Genomic DNA, 6748 nt, shown 5'->3' with positions numbered 1-6748 from the left:
GAGCGCGCACGTAAGTGTGAAAGAATTCACAGCGAACGCGCGCAGCTCCGGGGGCTGGGACGAGAGCGCGCCATTGCGAGCCTGCTCTCGGAAGACGAGGAGGAGGAACAGGAGCTCGCGAGGACGGTAAGGGGCCGGGAAAGAGAACCTCCAGTGTCCCGCGAGACAACCCCGGGATGGGTTGCCGGTATACAAACGGGTATAAAGGATGTCTCCGGCCAGGTAACCCAGGTAGGTGACAGGGTAACCCAGGTAGGTGACAGGGTAACCCAAGTAGACAACAAGGTAACCCAAGTACGGGCACACATGACTGCGCTGGAGACAATGGTAGAGACGGTCCAGGCCGAGGTAGGAGGATTAACTGGGAGAGTGGCTCGACTGGAGGCAGAGTCGGGGCAGCGGCGTGCCGGAGGGGGGATAGGGAACGGACGGGGGGGCTCCTACGGGACGGCCCCCCGTGCGTGTTACCTGTGTGACCGGCGAGGGCATCTCGTGAGAGACTGTCCGCAGATCGCCCGCGCTAGAAACGCGCCGGGGTTAAAACCCCAACGCCCCCTAGAGAGTGGACCATCTGGGGGTGCATTCGAAGCGGTCCCGATGCAAAAAGACGGTAATAATGGCGAGCGAGTGATCTCCACACAGGTTCCAACAACAACGCCCACGGAAACGGTGACTCCTGGCGACTGGCTACGGGAGCTGGTGGCGGGGATCACGGGGGCCACGTCGCTGGTGGAAGGGGAGGTAAACGGAGTGCGTACCCGAATTCTGCTGGACACGGGGGCGGTGGCCTCGCTCGTGAGCGCAGCGCACTGCAGCGCGATCGGGGTCGACGTGCGTCACCTGCAGGCACCGGACCGCGCGCTGCACACGGCGAGCGGAGCCGGAATGGGGCTGCTGGGGAGAGCCACCCTAGAGGTCCGCATAGGCAGTCAGGTGTGCACCCAGGAGTTCTACGTGTCGAGTGCGTTGTGTCACGAGTGTATCGCAGGTACCGACCTCTTAGAACGGCTGGGACTCAACGTGCAACCCCGCCAGCGATGCGCCACCATGGAGAGCAACGGCGAGCGGATACCGTTCCTGGGACGAGAACCAACGCGCCCCCGCTTCGCACCTGTGGCCGCTACGCTGGTGTCGGCCGTCACCATCGGGCCTCTCGCCGAGATGCTGGTGCCGGTGGCAACCCTCTCCACCGACCCAACCCACCGACCATCGGGCGAGGTAATGCTGACTCCTCACCCGGAGTTGGCATCGCGATACGGGGTGGTAGGGTCAGCCACACTGGTAAACGCAGATGGGGGCCGGCTGTTTATACGTGTGTTTAACCCACACAGTACCCCGGCAATGATACGACGACGCACCCCGGTAGCCACCGTACACCCCCTGCATGCTCGCCACTCGAACGACTCGGTGTTCGCACTCTGGGCGGAGGACCCTGGCCGCCCCGAGGACAGCCAGGATCTGGCCTGGCGGGTCGGCCCGACCCCCCGAGCCGAGATTGTTCCCCTGCAGGATGCGTTACATGTGCCTTGGGCAGCCTTACCTAAGGGGGAGGCCGATCAGCTGCGCGGGTTATTGCGGGAGTACGCCGACGTGTTCAGTGAGCACGATTCGGACGTGGGCCAGACCGACCTGGTCAAGCACCAAATTGACACAGGTGCAGCCCGACCCATCAAACTCCCCGCATACCGAGTGGGCGCGCCTGAACGGACCCAGATCAAAGAGGCAGTCACGGATATGCTACGCAATAACATAATCCAGCCCTCCGCGAGCCCTTGGTCTGCCCCGGTGGTACTGGTAACGAAAAAGGACGGATCGACTCGGTTCTGCGTTGATTACCGAAAATTGAACGCAGTCACCCTCGGCGACGCTTTTCCCATCCCACGCATCGACGACACCTTCGACAGTCTCGCAGGAGCGCGGTATTTTTCCACCCTCGATCTGGCGTCCGGTTACTGGCAGGTGGAGATGACGGAGGAGGATCGGCCAAAAACAGCATTCACCACCCCGATGGGCCTGTTTGAGTTTCGAGTGTTGCCGTTCGGACTCACTAACGCGCCCGCGACGTTCCAGCGGTTGATGGAGTTGGTGATGCGGGGCTTGCAGTGGGAACAGTGCCTGATTTACCTGGACGACGTAATAGTGTTCAGTAGGTCGCTGTCCGAACACTGGTCCAGGCTGCGGGAAGTATTCCAGCGACTGCGAGCAGCCCATCTCAAGCTCAAGCCACGTAAGTGTTACATTGCGCAACGCGAGGTGGGGTACCTCGGACACCGAGTCAGCGAGGCAGGGGTGAGCACCGATCCCGAGAAGGTGCGTGCCGTAGTGGATTGGCCGCGGCCGAGGAACCTGACGGAGATCAGGTCATTCTTGGGACTCGCCACTTATTACCGTCGATTTGTAAAGGGATTCAGTGAGATTGCACGCCCCCTCACCCAACTCACCTCCCCTAAGAACCCCTATCAGTGGTCGGAGGCCTGCCAGACGGCTTTCACCACACTCAAAGACCACCTCACCCACACCCCCACCTTGGCTTTCCCAGATTTCACCACCGATTTTATTTTGGACACTGACGCCTGCAGCAGTGGGCTGGGCGCGGTGCTGTCGCAAGTGCAGGGTGGGACGGAGCGGGTCATCGCGTACGCCAGTCGGACCCTGAGCGGGGCCGAACTGAACTATTGTGTAACCCGTCAGGAACTGTATGCTGTAATTTTCGCGTGTAAACAGTTCCGACCGTACTTGTACGGCAGGAAATGTCGTGTGCGCACCGATCATTATGCACTGCAGTTCCTCCTTACATTCAAGGAACCGCGGGGGCAGATGGCTCGATGGCTGGCGCAGCTGCAGGAGTACAACCTGCAGATCGAGTACCGAGCGGGGCGGACACACGCGAACGCGGACGCCTTGTCAAGACGGCCCGCGGTGCGCGCTGAGACGAGGGAGGGAGACGCCTGCCCGTGCTTCACGGGGGGACGCTGCCGCCAGGCAGCAGAACCCAAGGAGCGCGCGGAAACTAAACTCCCCCCCCCGAGAGAGAGTGCAGTGTGCGCCACAGAGACCCTCGCAGGTGGCACTGAGGATCCCGTCGACCGCCCGGCAAGCGCGGGACCCGCGGCTCGGGACCCGATCGGACGGACCCAGGAGGACGTCGGCTGTGCCTTCCCGGGCCTAAACGACGAGCAGCTGAGACAGACCCAGCAGCGAGATCCGGATCTGGCGGCAGTGGAGGCGGCACTGCGGGAGGAAAAGAGCGCCCTACCAGGACCCTGGAGCGGTTTGTATGCCCGGTTGTGTGTACAGAACGGAGTGGTACGGGAGTTAACCGAGGCCGGCCAGCCGGGGTGTATCTGTGTTCCTGCCCAGGTGCGACCCCAGCTGCTACGACTGGTACACGACCACCCGCTCGGGGGCCATGATGGGGAACGGCGCACCCGGGAGACTCTGCGTCGCCAGTATCTCTGGCCTAAATTGGCGCAAGATGTGGCCGCCTGGGTGCAGGGCTGCCGGGCCTGTCAGCAGTGTGGGCAAAAGCCGGCGAGGTACCAGGTACCCCTGAGGCCGTTCCGAGTCAGTCGGACGAATCAGTTGGTCGGAATCGACCTGCAAGGGCCCTTTCCACGATCCCACCGGGGCAACCGATATATTCTTGTAGCGGTGGAGTACTTCACCCGCTACCCCGTGGCGGTGGCTATCCCGGATAAAACAGCCCTCGTAGTGGCCCGGGCCTTCGTGGAAAACTACGTACTTAAGTGCGGGATCCCCGAACGAGTCATTACCGACCAGGGTAGTGAATTCGAGGCCGAACTATTCCAGGCGCTGTGCCGAGAGTTCGGGATCCAGAAGGACCGAACCACGGCATATCACCCCCAGGCGAACGGGATGGTAGAGAGGATGAACCAGACTCTGGCCGGGAAGCTTAAACGCATGGCGGCCGCGAATCAACAGGACTGGGACGAACACCTCCCCTATGCCCTGTTCGCCTACACCACCGCCGTTCACACATCTACAGGACAGACCCCGTTCCTAATGATGTTTGGTCGCGAGTCTCGCCTGCCCGCAGATCTGCTGTTCGGTGTCCCTCCGCCGCAACGGGAGGAAGGGAGCCACCCCGTGGAGCACTTGCTGGAGACCCTGCGAGGGGCCAGGGGCCGAGCCTACCCGCACGGAGAGGCCGCGCACCAGCGGCAAGAGCAGGGCGCCCGACCCCGTATGGAGCCCCCCTTCTACACTGCGGGCTCCGAGGTGTGGCTGTACACTCCCCGCGTCGGTGCCGGACAGGTGGGGAAGCTGACCACCTACTGGCGAGGACCCTGGATTGTGAGACGGCAGATCTCACCATGGACGGTGCTGATTCAGGGAGGAGAGAGGGGCCGGGAGATGGTGGTCAACATCCGCCGACTGAAGCCGTGGCGAGCAGCCCCCGAGGGGGGGAGCCCCGCCGTCCAAGTACCCCCGAAACCCCGGGGTCCCCCTACCCCCCGTGCCCGGGGGCCTCGCGCAGTATATGGGCCCCACGGAGCCCCGGGCTCCGAGGGGCCCCGGGCGGGGCCGGGGGCGACGAGGACGGCGACCCTTAAACCCCACCGCCTCTGAGTTTGTTCCCCAGCCCGCAGGTGCCAGAGACCGAGGGGAGCCGTTGGAATGGAGGAGGAGACCACCGCCGGAGCCCCAGGAGACGGAGCCGCCACCCCCGAGGCCAGCCACAAGGGCCGGGCGAATCCCGCGGACCCCGCGGCGATACCTCGTGGGGGCAACCCAGGCGAGGTGCTCCAGTCAACCCGGGACGGGGACTGGCACCCCGGGGGGCTATGTGGTGCCACAGCGACGGGGCCGCTCGGCCGAGCCAGGGAGCCGCCCGGCTTCCACCGCCGCACTGCCCCCCATCACCCCCCCCACATAAACACGCACCCGCACCCACGTAGGGCCTCGTGGTCGGGTCACCTACCCTGAGTTTTCACCCGAGGGCCCCCTAGGGGGGTTACCCCACGGTTTCTCAGGGCCAGGGAATTGGACAGGACCCTTCCCAGGCCAAGTAACACTGCGGCGCCGTGGGCGGATTTGAGATCGCACGACCACGGCGAGCTCAGAGAGCCCCGCAGTTAGAAACGCATACAAACACAAACACGGGTCAGCAAGGCAGATAGCTGGGATCAGGAACCGGGACGACTGATTGGTCGAAAGTTCAAAGGCCGGCGGGATCGCAAAAGAGCGGGAAATCCTAGGCTCAGGATTGGTCGAGAGACCAAGGCGGTCGGGACGGGGGCGCCTAGCCTTTGATGTGAATAGTTTAAAAGAAAACGCAGGGGCAGTAGGGAACTCTCTTCTTCTGGAGTTTGGACACGGGGTCAGCGACGAAGGAGTCATCGGGCGAGCCGCTAGATCGTCTGCAGGACGATCTGAGCGCCGCAAGGTCACCAAGGACTACAGACGGTATCGTGTTGCGCGCCTTACAACACCTCAGAGCGGAGGGTAGGATCCGTAGGAGAGGGTTAGTTCGGGGTAAGGACGAGTAGGAAAGCGGTTTAGCAGAGAGCGCAGCATAGAATAGGGCTACACGGCACCAGAGTGTGGGTTAGAAGCGCCTTGCTGTCCCGCACACACACACGGGTGGCTCGGTTGGTTAGCAAGGGCTAATAAAATCTCGAGCGTAGTAACAAAACCGTGTTGTTGGGTGTTTTTGGAACGTGGTATTAGCGTGCACTGCATTCGCGAGTGTGTGGTCGTTGTACGCATAAAGGCCGTGGTCTCTGTACGATTGTGCGGGTACGGAGGTGTGTGCGTTAACGCCCGGGGAGAGCACTTTTGGTGTGTTGGCGTGACTACGCAGCCGTGTGAGAGGAGAATCGTCCTTGTACGATATTTGTGTTGACGTGCACGCGCGAGTGGGGGAGGGGACGAGTCGTCGTGTCGGCGTGTGCCCCGCTTGCGTGCGCTCGTTACTTGCGTAAGCTCTCGGCGTGCGTAATCGGCGTGCCCAAGGTGCGCGATCGTAACGTGGGCGGCCAGCGCAGCGCAGAGCGGCGCAGGAGTGGGTATCGCGTGTGGAGCTGTACGCGTGTGTGCGCGCACGTTCACGACGTGTGTAGCACAGGTGCGCGATCCTAACGTGAGTGGTCAGGGTTGGGTGAGTGCCGTGCAGAGCTGTGTGTGGGTGTGCGCGTGCGTGGTTATCCATGCCTGCTACGCGGACCCGCGGTGGAGGGGAATCCTCGGGTGACGGCTCCCACACCCTGGGTGAGGAGCCTAGCGGCGGTTCGCTTAGCAGCGGGGGGGCGATTGATGATGTTAGTCCGGCCGTTAGTATTATCGAGGGAGGGATCTCGGGGGCTAGCGACCCCCACACTTACTAGTTGGCTGTGTCGGGTGGTGGTGGGTTTAACGACACATTTATATGTACGCGATCTAACCTAAAAAAATCTATATTATGGACAATTAGGCATGTCTAAGGACCAATATTAACAACATTGTATTTACTTCTTTGTAAATTCAGATTATAATTGTTTACATGATCATCGGAGGACTCCTCTTTAAAAAAAAACTTGCGAAAGCGCGAAGTAATTGTTTGCAATGGACCTCTTCCCATTTCCTGCTCGCTGGCCATGCTCGGCAATCATTCACGTCTGGTGATTTCTCCTGGGTAAGGGGGGCCCGCAGCAAAGACAGACTTTGAACATAATGAAAGAAACCTCCCCTCTGGTGACCCGTTAACTCAGGGCATAACGTGGCCCATTTGAGCCGGCTAACTGACCGA

Source organism: Lampetra planeri, chromosome 14 (assembly GCF_965212315.1).
Source record: "Lampetra planeri chromosome 14, kcLamPlan1.2.h2, whole genome shotgun sequence".
Classification (NCBI taxonomy): Eukaryota; Metazoa; Chordata; class Hyperoartia; order Petromyzontiformes; family Petromyzontidae; genus Lampetra; species Lampetra planeri.
This window is presented reverse-complemented; position numbering follows the sequence as displayed.